The sequence below is a fragment of the Lissotriton helveticus genome, chromosome 8 (assembly GCF_964261635.1).
Source record: "Lissotriton helveticus chromosome 8, aLisHel1.1, whole genome shotgun sequence".
NCBI classification, from domain to species: domain Eukaryota; kingdom Metazoa; phylum Chordata; class Amphibia; order Caudata; family Salamandridae; genus Lissotriton; species Lissotriton helveticus.
The window spans coordinates 436268421-436284898 of record NC_136069.1 but is presented as its reverse complement, the minus strand read 5'-3'; positions in this window follow the sequence as shown (position 1 = coordinate 436284898).

Sequence of the window (16478 nt, the reverse complement as noted above, 5' to 3'; positions counted from 1 at the left end):
TGGCTGCGGCTTCGGCCCCAGGGTGCGGTGAGCCCTCTCAACGATGAACATGGGGGAGAAGACCTCCTCCCCCAGCAGCGTCTGAAGCAGTTTTTCCACGAATAACTCCATTCTGCCAGTGTTGGTAGTTTCCGCAATCCCAGTAATGCGAACGTTGGAGCGCCTGGAGCGCGCCTCCAAGTCCTCCGTCTTGTCTTGTATGACTTGGAGCAGGCGCCCAAACTGCTTGCGGTCTTTATCCCATTCCGTTTGGGCCTCCTCCGCCTCCGTCAGTCTCCGCTCCGCCATATCCAGACGCTCGTCATGTTTATCCACCCTCTCGGACATCCGGTCCAAATGGAAGGACAAGGCATCTATTTTCGATCCAATTGCCGCCATACTGTCCTGCAAGCCTTTTTCCATGGTACCCAACATGCCACGAATATCAGCACACAATGAACTATCTGTAGCCGCGGTTCGCGGCGAGGCCTCTGGGGCTGGCCCCTCCGCGCCTTTCGCTTTCCGCTGATCAAACGACAGCTTGGGCTGATTCTTATCCCCTTTCCCCATAGTGTTCCTGGTGGTCATTTCCCAGGGTGCCCAGTCGCTCGCAAACGTTCGCCAGTAAGTTGCTGTGGGGCGGCGAGATAATACCGGAGTAGCCAGTCAGAGGGCAGGATGTGGCGCAGTCAGGAAGGCAGCCAATATGGCGGACAAGCTCCCCGCGGTACGAACAGGGCCTAGGGCCGAAGGAGTCTGTCACCAATCACCACTCCACATAATCAGGCCACTCCAATTGCAAGCAGTGGAGACCACTCACTCCAGTAAACTCCCAATCCGCCGCACCGCGGCGGCCCTGGAGGTGCGCAAGATGCTAGAAATGGGCGATGCAGCTCACCTCAGAGAGACGGAGGTCCGCCAGCAGCTCCCCGCGTCACCAACTCGTACTTCAAAGCCTCGGCGCCCTTACTCCCGGTAAGCGCACTTAATTAGGATCAGTCCACCACAGTCGCACCATGTAGCACAGCGGGGGGAATCACACAGCAGAAAGATTTGCGCAGACACCCAGTAGTCCGATCGGGGCCACTCCGGTACCTCCGGCCGCACGCAGCGTGAAGCAGCATGGGCAGCTCCTCAGGAGAGACCGCGGATTATGGCCTGGTCCGCGACCGCGTCCTTCCTCCAGCCGCTAAGCGAAACCTCTTCGGTTTCCGTCCCGGGAAAGGCTCCCCACCAGGTCGGGTCATATACGGAGCCTCCACCGTGGTTTCCAAGGCCGGTTCGGTGCCGAAAGGATATTTTTGTCGGATATTAAAGGGGCTTAGGCGAGGAGCTCAGCGCTCACACGTCTTCCATGGACGCCGGCAAGCTCCGCCCCCCATGTTTTTGTTTTTAAAACATAAATAAATGGCATTGTCATTTACAATGCCAATAGCTTAATCTCTCACAAATGTGAGACCTATTGCATTTGCACCCACACACAGAACCGCACACACAGAGCCACCCACACAGAGCCACCCACACAAAGCCCCACACACAGAGCCCCACACACAGTCATTCACATAGAGTCATTCACATAGAGCCACCCACACACACACACACACTGAGCCACCCACACAGAGCCACCCACACACACACACTGAGCCACCCACACAGAGCCATCCACACACACACAGAGCCACCCACACACACACAGAGCCACCCACACAGAGCCACCCACACATACACAGAGCCACCCACACAGAGCCCCCTACACACACACAGAGTCACCCACACACACACATAGCCACCCACACAGAGCCCCCAACACACACACAGAGCCACCCCCACACACACCGAGCCACCCACACAGAGCCACCCACACACAGAGCCCAACACACACACAGAGGCCAACACACACACACACACACACACAGAGCCCAACACACACACACACACACACAGAGCCACACACACACACACACAGACAGAGCCACCAACACACACAGACAGAGCCACACACCCACACACAGACAGAGACACACTCACCCACACAGACAGAGCCACACACACACAGAGCCACACACAGACAGAGCCACACACACAGCCACACACACCCACACACAGCCACACACAGCCACACGCACCACAGACAGAGCCACACACACAGACACACACACACAGACAGAGCCACACACATACAGAGCCACACACAGACAGAGCCACACACACAGCCAAACGCAGCCACACGCACCCACACGCACCCACACACACACACACAAACAGAGCCACACACACACACACAGACAGAGCCACACAGACAGAGCCACATACACACACACAGACAGAGCCACACACACACACTGTTCTCCGTCACAGGTGTCTTTTCTTTGTATTTCCTCTTGGCTCTCGAGTAACCCGGGACTCTCAGGCATGTAAGAGAAATTTAAGAGCTCGTGAGGGCCGTGTATACCACAACTCAAAGTAGGGAGGGAGTGAGGGATCACCGGGTTTATTCCGCTGCGTAAGCACCACGAATCATCAGGCTGCTGCATTGTTTATCCAGGATCCTTGGGCTGGCACTGAAGTCGTGCGGTCCACAGACTGGGGTGCCCCCCCCCTCCAAGCAGCTGTGTGCGCACATCTAAAGCAAAGCTGGGAGGGTTCCCAAAGGAAAGCACTGCGCAGGGTGCCGGGTCTCCGCCTCCTCAGTGCATGGGCTTATAGGTGGAGGTGTGAGCACTGGGCATAGCGGCCTGGTGCGACTTCGTGCGTAAACACTCAAAAACACCTGCTCTCGCTGACGTCTTTCCTTCCGAGCCTCCATATGTGATCTACTGTCTGAAGATACCTGTGCCCGGAGCTCTCAGTAGGCCAGGTCATGGCCATTTGGCAAATAAATGTCTCTGTTACTGAAACATAGATATACATTGAATTTTAGTGGGAAGACCAAGGGGGGTCGGCGTGGCTATCAATGGTGCAGTAGATATTGTGGCAATAGGGCCCAAGGGCATTGGGGGGCCACTGTTGCCAAACTATAGCTGGTTTTTTTGTTGCTATTAAGTCTGCGGAGGGCTGGGGGAGGACGTTTTTCTAGCCTGACCCAGGGGCGGTGTCACCCTTTATACGCCCCTGCTAAAAGAAACCGCGATGCACATTTGACAGGACGAGAGAAATGTCTGTGCCAACCGACAAGATGGGGGATCGAGTCCCCGGGGTCATTTTGTGGGTCAAAAATTGGAAACCATCCGAGACCATAAAAGTACGTCAAAGGTCACCTTTTTGGCCATATTACAGGGGCAGCTGTCGGCGGCGCCTCTCTCCCAGCTGGCGTTTGGCTCCTGGGAATGCCTGGTGTTATTTGGGAGAGGGGTGAACGCATCAGAGCTCAATGCACTGCAGATGCCAGCTCCAAGCGCCTTCCACCTCACCGGACACCATGACACATGGAACTGCTTGGCATCATTGATGGCACTGGCGAGGAAACATTGCACTTGCATGGTTACAAGAACGCGCGTGTGTGTCTGTGGGGTGTGTGTCTGTGTGTGTGTGTGTCTGTGTGTGTGTGTGTGTGTGTGTGTGTGTGTGTGTGTGTGTGGGGGTCTAATGCAGCTCCAACCGAGACCCTTCGCGGCGCCTCCACATGTACCCTCCAGTTGCATTTCAGAGCTTGTGCTTTGAAGTGCAAGAGGCGGTGGGTGATTATCCGCCCGCCTTCTTGGAGCTACTGGACCCTCGGCACTTCCCTTGGATACAATATTCTGTCTGTCCTTTGAACAGTGCGTTCTTTTCTCCGTCGAACAGAAAATAAGCTGATGTCGCTAGTAGCGGCTGCACGGATGTCGGCGCCACTATCCCCCTATTAGTACCTCCTTGTACCTCTGATCAACAGCGCTGCGTCATAGCGCTTATATGCCAGCAGTCCGCATATATGACCAAGGCGCTTTACTTCAATCCGGTGAAATATTCGGACAGAGGGGCAGATTTACAAGCCCCTTGCGCCACTTTCGCGTCACTTTTAACATGGGAAAAGTGACGCAAAAGTGGCGCAAGGGGGCTTGTAAATCTGCCCCAGAGTATTTTGCATCACAGCCTCACTCCATAGCAATTGAAATTAAAACGTAAATATAGCATTGTCTTCCGCCTCGGTTAGACGAACGTGCAGACATGCACCTTTTAAGCAGATCTTTAAGTTTACACAGCCTGCTGAGCTAATGCTGACACACAACAAAAACGAAGTACGTAATATATATATATATATATATATATATATATATATATATATATACTCCTTGGCTGTGTTTGCCTGGCTGGAGCAGAATGTACAGACACTACTCTGCGGATCTGCTTCTCATTGTAAGAACGCTGGTTGTGTGCTATCTATGTGTGCTATGTGTTCGAAGACCCATCCCTAGCAAACGAGGCGCTCGCCAACTAGCTGTGTTAGTTACAATTGGCCTAAGCACAAAGTAGCTGGTCAAGAACCATTCCACCACACCTCAAAGAAATGAGTGCATCCTAGTTCCATCTTTCGTGCTTTCACCACAAACGTGGACGAGGGACCAGGTGTCAGGATAGCGCTTGGTGAGCGGCCAGACCGCACAAGCGCTTTGAACAGCTGACAGCAGAGGGCAGGGAGCCGAGCTGACGCGCAGGGCAAACACTGCATGTGCGTGGCAGCATGGGTGATGAGACAACAGGGAGGGGAGGTGCGAAGTCTGTGGATTTATTTATGCTATTTTATATAGCGCGGACTTTACCCGAAGGTGACAGAGCGCTCGACAAAAGCAACAGAGCTGATATACGAGAACATTACAAGTGAACAAAAAAAACGAGTGTTGTGCTGACATGATTAACACGGTCTCAGTGCGCGAGCCACATGAAGTGGAAGAGCTTCATACAGCAGACAGCAAAGAATGGTGTACGCGCGCCCAGCATCTGGCTTCAATTACTGCGGCCCCATGACAGCTGGTAATTGATGAAATATAGCCTTCTGCTGCGCGTCTCCGCACGGAATATGCAGGAAGCGGAGCAACTCAACAGACTATGGCCTATTGCGTGCTGGCTTGTAAAAACACAGCCATGCGAGGGCCAATTGCCATGCAGCTGCCATAAATTACTAGCAAAATTCACGCGCTTCTCTGGAATTCGTAGGTTAGATTGTCGAACTGCTCAGAAAAGGACTCTTAAGCCACACCCACTTCGTGGGATGTAGGCCGAGCCCTAAAAAAAGTGGCAGGGCCTATTTGGGAACCCGAGAGAAGAAACTTGATTTTGGTCTAGCGAAGACCGTCCATTGACATTGCTAAGCATAAGGTCTGTAAAAGGGAGAAAAGTCCTCCTCCCAAAAGTGAAGCAAAAGCAATAATGTTAGATTTGGGGGTCTCTAGTTGGCACAGGTAGGTACTTGTGACAAATAGGGACCCTTGCCTCTAGGCAGGCTAAGGGGGTACACTCCTAAAATAATCCCTGCTCACCCCCTTGGTAGGTTGGCACGAGCAGACAGGCTTATCTCAGAGGCAGTGTGTAAAGCATTTGTGAACACATACAGTAATCAAGTGACAACACTACAGATGGACACCACACAGGTTTTATATTAAAAATAAGTATACTGTATGTAGACGTATCACAAGACCACAAACGACAATAATCCACAATACTGTACTTAAATTGGTAGTTTTAGCTTAGTTCTCTTTAGTTCTTAAAATGCGACACTTTGAGTCAATGTACCTTAAGATGCGACACGCAGGGCCACAAAAGTGTTGCACCGATGGAAATGTGGCAAAATCAGGTTCAAAGAAATAAAGATGTGAAGATCTTCCAGATGTGGCACGCTTCTCCGATGATGCGAGAAGTCTCGATTTGATGCGTAGGCTGCAGCGTCGACACCCTTGGTCCGCGATGTGACGACAAAAGCTTTGGCTGCGACATTCTTCTCAGACGTTACGAGATGCTTCCACACAATGCGACAACTACAGCAGCGACATTCAAGATGTGACGGCAGCAGCTCTGACGGTGAATGCGAGGCGCTTTTCTGAATGCGGTGCAATACGACAGCTACTGAGGCGACATCCAAGATGCGACGGCAGCAGCAGCGACGGCAACACGCTTTCTCTTCGTTGCAAGACACTTCTCTCAATGCGGTGCAATACGACAGCTAAAGCAGCGACATCCAAGATGCGACGGCAGCAGCAGCGACGGCGACACGCTTCTTCCTCTCGAGTCGCGCTACCAGCTCCTTGCTACACGCAGTACCTCAGAAGGCCCAAAACAGCAGCAGGCACTTCCAAAGAACTCCGGGGAGCTGGGGGTTGAAGTCTGTTGTCCCTGAGACTTCAGCAGGAAGGAGGCAAGCTCTGTTCTAAGCCCTTGGAGATCCTTACAATTTGGTGAAAGTACACAAAGTCCCTTTCTCCTCTCTTTGACAGTCAGGCAACCACTGCAGGCCAATACCCCAAGCAGCACTGCAGCTTAGGAATAGTCTCTTCTCAGTTTCTTCTGGTTCCACTCTTCAGCAAAGGTTTCTTCTTGGTTGTCCAAAAGTGATCTAATTTCTTGGGATCAGGGTCCCAATATTTATACCCCCAAATCCGTTGTCCTCTGAGGATAGAGGGCCTCTGCCTAGTCCAAACCAGTTGTGGAGCACTCTGTTTACATGACTCCTTCTTTCCTTTCACAATGCAGGGCAGAAACATCAGACTCCCCACATAAGGTGGAGCCAGCACTGTGGGGGGCAGGCACAGTCCTATTCAGGTCCCAGGTGCAACTCCTCCCTCCCATCTAGATGCAGATCTCTCTGTTCACCACTGGGCTGACTCATCCTGTCTCCTGGAATCCCCCAACCCTGTCACTCAAATTCCAGACAAGGAATACACAACCTAGCAGAGGCAGGCTTGGATAGTTAGACAAGAAAATACCTACTTTCTAAAAGTGATATTTTCAAACACAGAATGTTAAAACCAACTTCACTAAAATATGTGTTTTATCATTCTGAGTTCAGGCATACTAACCTCAAATTTCTACCATGTTCCCTGAGTCAGTTAGGGTTATAAGATGTAATAATCTAACTGTCCATTTTGGCCTATGGAGAACAGGTAGCCTTGCAATAATGAAAAACATAAATGGCTGTAATTCACTATTAGGACATGACACCCACACCAGGGCATGTCATACCTTATACTTACAATGCACCCTGCCCTTTGGCCTACCATAGGGGTGTCTGATATGAAGAAAGGGGAAGGTTTATGGACTGGCAAGTGGGTGCACTTGCCCAGTCAGCATGGCAGTACCAGAATGCACACAGGCTCTGCAATGGCAGGCCTTAGACACTCTTTTACAGGCTGCTTCTGTGGGTGGCACAACCAGTGCCGCAAGCCCACTAGCAGCATTTGGATTACCAGCCCTGGGCACTGCTGGTGCAAGGTACTAGGGTCTGACAAGTAAACCAAATCATCCAATCATGAAATCACTAATCCATACATCAATTTACAATAGGGAGAGCATATGCACTTTAGCACTGATCAGCAGTGGTAAAGTGCCCAGAGTCATAAAACAGCCAACAACAGGTCAGAAAAAATAGAGGAGGAAGGCAAACAGTTCAGGGAATGACCCTGCAAAAAGGGCCAAGTCCAACACATATGAATACCAACCAGTCAAGGAAAAAAGCTGTGCAACCCTCACTATCAGTTCACGCATAGCGAAACTGAAACATCTTGGCATAGTTCTTGATTAAATAATTTTCCAGGTGCCTTCACAGCCGATGCAATCCCAGAAAAGAGAGGGCTGGGGTTTGGAGCGGTAGGGGAAGAGAGCCATGAAGAACAATTGACTAATATTTTTCAGAAACACAGGAATACAATTGGAATAAAAAGGTAGAAATTGGTTTTAGGAAATTATGTATTACATTAAATTGCAAAGACTGACAGTGGCCAATCAGTTATGAGAAATCTGACCAATCTTTAATAGCATAAACAATTATTAACAAATAAAACATAAAAAAGTGACAGAACAAAAAAACTACAATTTAAAATGAAAAAAGCCGAGATGAAGGACTTAGAAGGACACATTTGGTGTAGAGAAGGAGGTTCTTATAACAGAGTTCCATTCTTCAGTTGTATTCAACCATTGCTCAATGAATTTGCAGCAAAAATACACTTGCATTCTTATCTGGATATGATTTCTTCAGCTACTCCTCCCCTCACTGTTTAGATAATGATTTCAATGGCTTACCAATACGTCATATCCGGTATGATTAGACTACACAATATGTCAACTTAGGGGTTATTGGTTACCTTGCACCTGATTCTACTCCTGTATTGGTTTATTTCGGGATATTTGAACAATATGAATCAAATTGCAGAGGCATCTGATGCAATACATTTCCTGAGTGGAGATACTGTTAAAGAAGGATCTCACTTCATAGTCCTTTTTGTAAATAAGAAAACTGTGGGATTATCAGTAAACCCACAGGGAACATAGTTGCTACATTTAAACTGACCCTCATGGTTGGGAAGGCTCCAATGTGTCATAGCCAAACGTTTTTTGCTAGGGGATTTTTCAGGCATTTGCTACATAATTTTGCTGCTGTGACTTTATTTGTAGAAGGACAGTAGCAGATCAAACATAAGGTCGCCAACCCTTAATATATTCTAATGTTTCCTAACTATATTCACCATCTTATTAAAATGGGGACAAAATGGGATGACGCTTCACCCCTTCATTGATTTTCTTGGCCTTAGGTATTAATAGTTTTCATTACTTGCCTAATTAATCTATGTAAATAAACCTTTGCTCTTAGCTTGGAGCACAGAACTTGTGGTTGAGAAAAGAAATCAGTTTTAAAATTACAGTGATGATTGATCATAAGGAATTGGCTTAATGGTTGCCACCCCACAGGCTTCTGTTAAGTGGTTCGAATTTTCCAGTTCTGTAGGTTTTCCAAAGAGAATGGTGCAGAAAAAAGTATCCATGTTTGTGATGGTCAAGTCAAGATAGCTATTTCTCTTAGGACTACTCTTGCAGGTGAGCCTCAAGTCAGGTTGGATATTATTTAACTGTACAAAAGCTGAAAAACTGTTCTCAATGCCAGCTGTTTGTTTGGTACATATGATAATCATAGAGGACATGTTGATTTTCCAGGGCACTAACAAACAGGTTTGCACATTTGTAGCAGCAGCAGCCCACACAGAAGTTCCTTTGTACTGTAAGTAGTACATACCATTAAAAGGGAAATCGTTCACGGACAGGCCAGCTTGCAACAATTCACTAATGAAGGAAGTTGGCACTTAGATATGGTCTGTCCAGGTGTTTAGAGTTTGTTCAATGGGAGCAATACTTTGCTTGTGTAGGATTAAGGGATTGGATATCCATAGTAACCCGGATTGTGAGGAAAATCTTTGATCAGATGGATGAAGCCTGTCTTTTAAAAATGAGTTTTTCACTGACACAAAATCCTGTTTAAAAATATCAATTTATCTGCCAATTGGCTCAAGTATAGATCCACTAACACAAAGTATAAGAAGCCCCAGAAAATTAGCGGTATTCTTGTGTCCCTTAAATAGGAGTTCTTGGAGTTCTATTTTTGAAAGGAGGAACCTTTTCTCACCCATGAATCCTTCATGCTTTTCTATTAGGTTAAGTGAATGTATTTTTGCCCAATCTCTGGTAATGGGTTGTAGTTGAGCTTTACAGAATGAGAAGTGTTACTAAGTTCCAGTAAGGTTCTTGGTTGAACTGATTCACATCCTGAAAAACAATCTCACCATCCTTATCAGATGCTTTAATAATTATGTCAATGTTATCAAGTTCATTGAGTGACATTCTTTCAATCCAACTGAAACGGGATAAAAGTCTTTCTGTCATGCAGTACTGCTTTATGTCTGAAAACAATTTTTTGAAGGCGAGTAATCAGGGGCAGCATTCAATTTGAGAGGTAAACATTTTGAGGATGGCTTTAGGCTGTGGCACCAAGTGCATAGGGGATTCTCTGTATTGAAAAAATAACTATAGTCCTAGCTTCCTCAAAAACTGTCGTAGTTTCAGTTGAAGAAAGAGTACATGCGATCGCTCAGTGATGACAAAGGGAAAGCCTTTGCCGAGAAGTGATATTTCAGCTGAAGGCAGCATGTGTTTTGGTAAATTACAGATGAGGATAGTCATGTTGTTGCAATTTATGATACCCAAGAACCATATCTGTAGTAATTAGTATCTTGTCTGATGTTCGCCTAGCTGCAAGTCCTGCCTGTACTGGCCTTTTCCCTGTCTTCCCCTTTATCCCTGAACTAAAAAAGGTTGGATGTATTGAGGATTATTTCTTACTGGTCCTGAACTATTTATTTCTTGAAGGCTGGAGTTGGTCTAGCAATTTTTGTATAAAAATGGCTGAGATTTGTATCCGGGACAAAAATAGTTAACTACAAAAGAGAAGCTATCTGTAGAGTCCTGACAAGGTTCAATAGATTTTGTCGGCAACATTCCATCATCCCATTGTGGAGAGTCAACAAGGCTAACATGGCATTTTTTGTAACACAGATAAGACTTCTGGTCACAGGAATATGTAAAAAAAAAAGTCAAAACTGGAGGTGACTCCTGGGAATGCCTGGTTGAGTGGCAGAACTTGGTCAAAGTTCACATATAGGCAATATAATTAGACCTTTTAGGAGTTTACTGACCGGGAGAACAGTGACAAATTGAGAAATGGCAACAACAACAGTTAATTTTTAATGCTATATTCATAAAAAATTACTATTACATGCCGCCCCAGCCCAAGCCATTCGTAAAGCTTTGTAGGTCTGAAATAATCCGAAATGTCACACTTGTAGGAGTTTGATGGCTAGTAGTTGTGTTGTTACTATCATTGGCACCATAGCAGAGCAATGTGTGGTGGAATCCGCAGCTGCCTCCTGATGACAGCCCTGGCACTTATTTTTTTTTTTTACAAATTAACCACTGGATAAGGTGCTGTGCTAACTCCCCTAAACATGGTTGATTGGCATATCCACAACTGGAATATTTTTTTTACTTATAAGTCCCTGGTAGTGTGCACCACCTGTGCCCAGGGCCTGTAAAGTAAATTCTACTAGTGGGTCTGCACCACTGATTGTGCCACCCACTTAAGTAACCCTCAAACATGTCTCAGGTCTACCATTGCTTCGCCTGTGTGTGCAGTTTTAAACTGCTATGACGACCTGGCAAGTTAAACATATTGCCAGGCCCAAAGCTTCCTTTTTTATTAATTCATGTAAGTCACCCCTAGAGTAGGCCCTGGACAGCCAGAGAGCAGGGTGCTATGTATTTAAAAAGCAGGATGTGTACTTTTTCGTTGTACGTGTCCTGGTTGTGAAAAACTCTTAAATGTATTTCTAACATTGATGAGCGAGGAAAAAACTACACTCAGGAGAGTTTTCCTCGTGCTATGCAGAGCGCGGAGTGGAAAAAACTCTGCAAACTCCACAAGAGGAGTAGGATTTCACACCCAGGTCTACTTCAGAGGCTCAACTCAGTCACCAAGACTGATGCTAACTCCATCCCCAGAGCGGATGAGCTCATTGCTAGGTTAGGAGCTACCAAGTTCCTGAGTACTTCTGATTTGCTTTCAGGGTACTGGCAGATTGCCCTAGCAGAAGAGTCTAGGGAGATGCCAGCTGTTTCTGCCCCTGAGGGCCACTTTCAGTTTAAAGTGATGCCCTTTGGACTAGAAATGTTTCTGTCACCTTCCAGAGGCTGGTGAACCAGGTTTTGGGGATGGTAGGAAGGCCGTCCAGTGATGCTTTCCTGGATAACATAGCTGTCTTCAGTAGCAGCTGGAAGGACCACCTCCTTCACCTGCAGGAAGTGCCTCAGGCCCTGACAAACTCAGCTCTTATAATCAAGGCCAGTAAGTGCCAGATAGGGAAGGTGTCTGGTGTACTTGGCACACCTGGTGGGCGAGAGTAAGGAGCAGCCACTCCAGGCCAAGACAGAGTCCATAATAAACTTGGAGTGTCCAAAAACTCAGACTGGGGGGAAGGCCTTCCTGGGCCTCATAGGTTATTACAGGAGGTCAAGGGACATGGCACCATTGCTGCCCACTTGACTAAGCTGATGTCTAAGAAGCGGCTCAGATTGGTGATCTGGACAGAGGCATGCCAGAAAGCCTTTGACTCCCTGAAACAGGTCACATGCACAGCCCCTGTTCTCAAGGCCCCTTGACCTTTCCAGGGAATTTGCAGTACAACCAGATGTCTCAGAGCATGGCATAGGGGCAGTCCTTTCACAGCTCAATGATGAGGGCCAACAACAACCTGTAACTTTCGTCTCCAGGCGGTTACTCCCCCAGGAACAAAGGTGGAGTGCTATTAAGAGACCTAGGGGGTCAGGTTGTTTCTACCCTTCCCCTTTTCTTGTTTTTTAACCTTTTTTCCACTGTTTTCTACAGGATCGCTGCCAACACTTCCTGGTTTGGAGTGTTGGCAGCCATTAAGAATGAAGCTCGTGCTCGGGTGGAGTTGCGACTCCTCCTCGGTGGTCAGATATCTACATTTTTATTCTTCGAATTTCCCAGCAACTACTGATCGATTTACACCATTTGAAAAAAGAGGGCTTTCTGAACCAAAACCTACCTTTTTACCAAATTTGGTGTAATTCAGTTAAGCAGTTTGGGCAGTAGCCATTTCTAAAGTTCCTCTGGAAATTACCATGGGGCAAATGTGTTTTGGACCCCCTTTTTTCTCTGCCCCTGCTTCACGAATCAATCAGTTTTGAACATTTCGCGAAGATTCGTCAAACGGCGCCAAAGATAATGGCAAAAGAAAAAAACTCTTTTTGAATATAAACAAGGTCCTAACTATAACTAACTACTGGCGACTGCCAGTAGGTAATATACTTACATTTACCTTGCCAATGCTTAGCTTAGTTATATTATAATGTGTGGTAATGGCATGCAAGGTAAAAGCATAGTTTGCTAAACAAATGCTGGGTATAAAATGTGTTGTAAAGGCATGCAATGTTTTTACCTGCGTTGTTCTGTCATACATCCCTCCAAAGCCTCTCCATATTTCACTTGAGTGCGCTGCCACCAGGGCAGCATGAGTTTTAATACGACGCACTGTCCTTGTTTGCACCTCATTATGTAATACAGCTCCTGGTTTTGTATACTCTTCTACATAGTATATGTCACTTTTGGCTGCACTTCGACTACACCGTAGGTGACAACCAACTGGTTATATGCTTTTTGGCATCATGTTCGTGCTATTCTATTAGACAATCCCCTGTTGTTTGCAAAGAAGTAATTTGACCATAAAGTAATCTATATGTTGGGTTAAATTTAATGTAAGCTATCTTTCAGCTTGCTATTGGCTTAGTTGTGGTAGTTTTGTTGTTAGCTCCATTTCTGTTGGCTATTGGTTATTTTCCAACTTCCGTGCAGGGGCGTAACAAACGCCCCCGCAGCCCCCGTGGTGCGGGGGGGCCAACTCTGTTCAGTTAATTAAGGGGGTCCCCGCCCCCTCAGCGAGGCTTGCGCTAAAGCAAAGCCTCTCTCCCTCTGTGTCTGAAGCAGGTGCAGCCTGCTGCCTGCTCCGAGCCCCTCGCCCCCTCCCTCTGACTAAAGAGAAACAAAGTATCAACATTGTTTCTCTTCAGTCAGAGCCGGAGGCAGGCCAGGGACAAGGGTGGGGTGGGGGCCCCAGAGACAGCAGTCTCCACTGCTCCTCTGAGGCAGCACAGAGCCCGGCCCCCACTCTCTCCTCTCCAAAAGCAAAGCCCACCCCACTAGAGAAGACAGGGACAAAGGTGGGGTGGGGGCCCCACCCCACAAGAGAAGACAGGGACAAAGGTGGTGCGGGGGCCCCACCCCACAAGAGAAGACAGGGACAAAGGTGGGGTGGGGTCCCCATCCCACAAGAGAAGACAGGGACAAAGGTGGCGTGGTGGCCCCACCCCACAAGAGAAGACAGGGACAAAGGTGGGGTGGGGGGCCCACCCCACAAGAGAAGACAGGGACAAAGGTGGGGTGGGGGCCCCAACCCACAAGAGAAGACAGGGACAAAGGTGGGGTGGGGGCCCCAACCCACAAGAGAAGACAGGGACAAAGGTGGAGTGGGGGCCCCACCCCACAAGAGAAGACAGGGACAAGGATGGGGTGGGGGCCCCACAAGAGAAGAGAAGAGACAGGGACAAAGATGGGGGTGGGGGCCCCACCCCACAAGAGAAGAGACAGGGACAAGGATGGGGTGGAGGCCCCAGAGACAGCAGTCTCCACTGCTCCTCTGAGGCAGATCAGAGCCGGGCCCCCACTCTCTCCTCCCTATAAGCAAAGCCCACCCCACAAGAGAAGAGAAGAGATGGGGACAAGCATGGTGTGGGGACCCCAGAGAGTAGGAGGCAGCACAGAGCACTGCTCAGAGTCAGGACCCTGATAAGGGTGGGGGTGGGGCCCCCAGAGAGAGCATTCTCAAGGGCAAAGCTCATATGAGAAGGGATGAGGCAGCAAAATGGGGCCCTCAGGTAAGCACTCTTGTTAGAATGTACCATGTGCGTCCACGGGGAGGTGGGAGGGGGGCAAGGCAGAGGGGAGAAGGGTGCAAGGCAGAGAAGAGAAGGGTGCAAGGCAGAGAGGAGAAGGGTGCAAGGCAGAGGGGAGAAGGGTGCAAGGCAGAGAGGAGAAGGGTGCAAGGCAGAGAAGAGAAGGGTGCAAGGCAGAGAGGAGAAGGGTGCAAGGCAGAGAAGAGAAGGGTGCAATGCAGAGGAGAGAAGGGTGCAAGGCAGAGGGGAGAAGGGTGTAATGGGGAGGGTGAGAAGGGTGCAAGGCAGAGAAGAGAAGGGTGCAAGGCAGAGAGGAGAAGGGTGCAAGGCAGAGAGGAGAAGGGTTCAAGGCAGAGAGGAGAAGGGTGCAAGGCAGAGAGGAGAAGGGTGCAAGGCAGAGAAGAGAAGGGTGCAAGGCAGAGAGGGGAAGGGTGCAAGGCAGAGAGGAGAAGGGTTCAAGGCAGAGAAGAGAAGGGTGCAAGGCAGAGAGGAGAAGAGTGCAAGGCATAGGGGAGAAGGGTGCAAAGGCAGAGGGGAGATGGTTGCAAAGGGGAGAAGGGTGGAAGGCGAAGGGGGAGAAGGGTGCACGGCAGAGGGGAGAAGGGTGCAAGGCAGAGGGGAGAAGGGTGCAAGGCAGAGGGGAGAAGGGTGCAGGGCAGAGAAGAGAAAGGTGCAAGGCAGAGGGGCGAAAGGTGCAAGGCAGAGAGGAGAAGGGCGCAAGGCAGAGAGGAGAAGGGTGCAAGGTAGAGAAGGGTGCAAGGCAGAGGGGAGAAGGGTGCAAGGCAGAGGGGAGAAGGGTGCAAGGCAGAGAGGAGAAGGGTACAAGGCAGAGAGGAGAAGGGTGCAAGGCAGAGGGGAGAAAGGTGCAAGGTAGGGAAGGGTGCAAGTCGGAGGGGAGAAAGGTACAAGGCAGAGGGGAGAATGGTGCAAGGCAGAGGAGAGAATGGTGCACGGTAGAACAGGTGCAAGGCGGAGATGGAGTATGGTACAAGGGGGAGGGGGAGAAGGGTGCAAGGAGACGGGAGAATGGTACAAGGTAGAAAAGGGTGCAAGGCAGAGGTGGAGAAGGGTGCAAGGCAGAGAGGAGAAGGGTGGAAGGCAGAGGGGAGAAGGGTACAAGGTAGAGGGGAGAATGGTGCAAGGCAGAGGGGAGAATGGTGCAAGGTAGAAAAGGGGCAAGGCGGAGGTGGAGTAGGGTTCAAGGGGGAGAGGAGAAGGATGCAAGGGGGAGGGGAGAATGGTGCAAGGCAGAGGGGAGACTGGTGCAAGGTAGAAAAGGGTGCAAGGCGGAGGTGGAGTAGGGTGCAAGGCAGAGAGGAGAAGGGTGCAAGGCAGAGGGGAGAAGGGTGCAAGGCAGAGGGGTGAAGAGTGCAAGCCAGAGGGGAGAATGGTGCAAGATAGAAAAGGATGCAAGGCGGAGGTGGAGTAGGGCAGGGGAGAGAGTGAGGGAGAGTGGGAGAGAGTGGAGAGTGGAGAGAGGGAGAGTGGAGAGAGAGAGTGGGAGAGAGTGGAGAGAGAGAGTGGGAGAGAGAGAGTGGGAGAGAGTGGAGAGAGGGAGAGTGGAGAGAGAGAGTGGAGAGAGAGAGAGAGAGGCGAGAGCGAGAGTGGAGAGAGAGAGAGAGAGTGAAGAGAGAGAGAGTGGAGAGAGAGTGGAGAGAGAGAGAGTGGAGAGAGAGTGGAGAGAGAGCGGAGAGAGACAGTGGAGAGAGAGTGGAGAGAGAGAGTGGGAGAGAGAGAGAGTGAGAGAGTGGAGAGAGAGTAGAGAGAGAGACTGGAGATAGACAGTGGAGAGAGAGAGAGTGGAGAGAGCGTGGAGAGACAGTAGAGAGAGTTAGCGAGAGAGAGAGAGTGGAGAGAGAGACAGTGGAGAGAGAGTGGAGAGAGATTGGAGAGAGAGGGTGGAGAGATTGGAGAGAGAGTGGAGAGAGAGTAGAGATAGAGAGTGGAGAGAGAGAGTGGAGAGAGAGAGAGAGTGGAGAGAGAGTGGAGAGAGAGTAGAGCGAGAGTGGAGGGAGAGA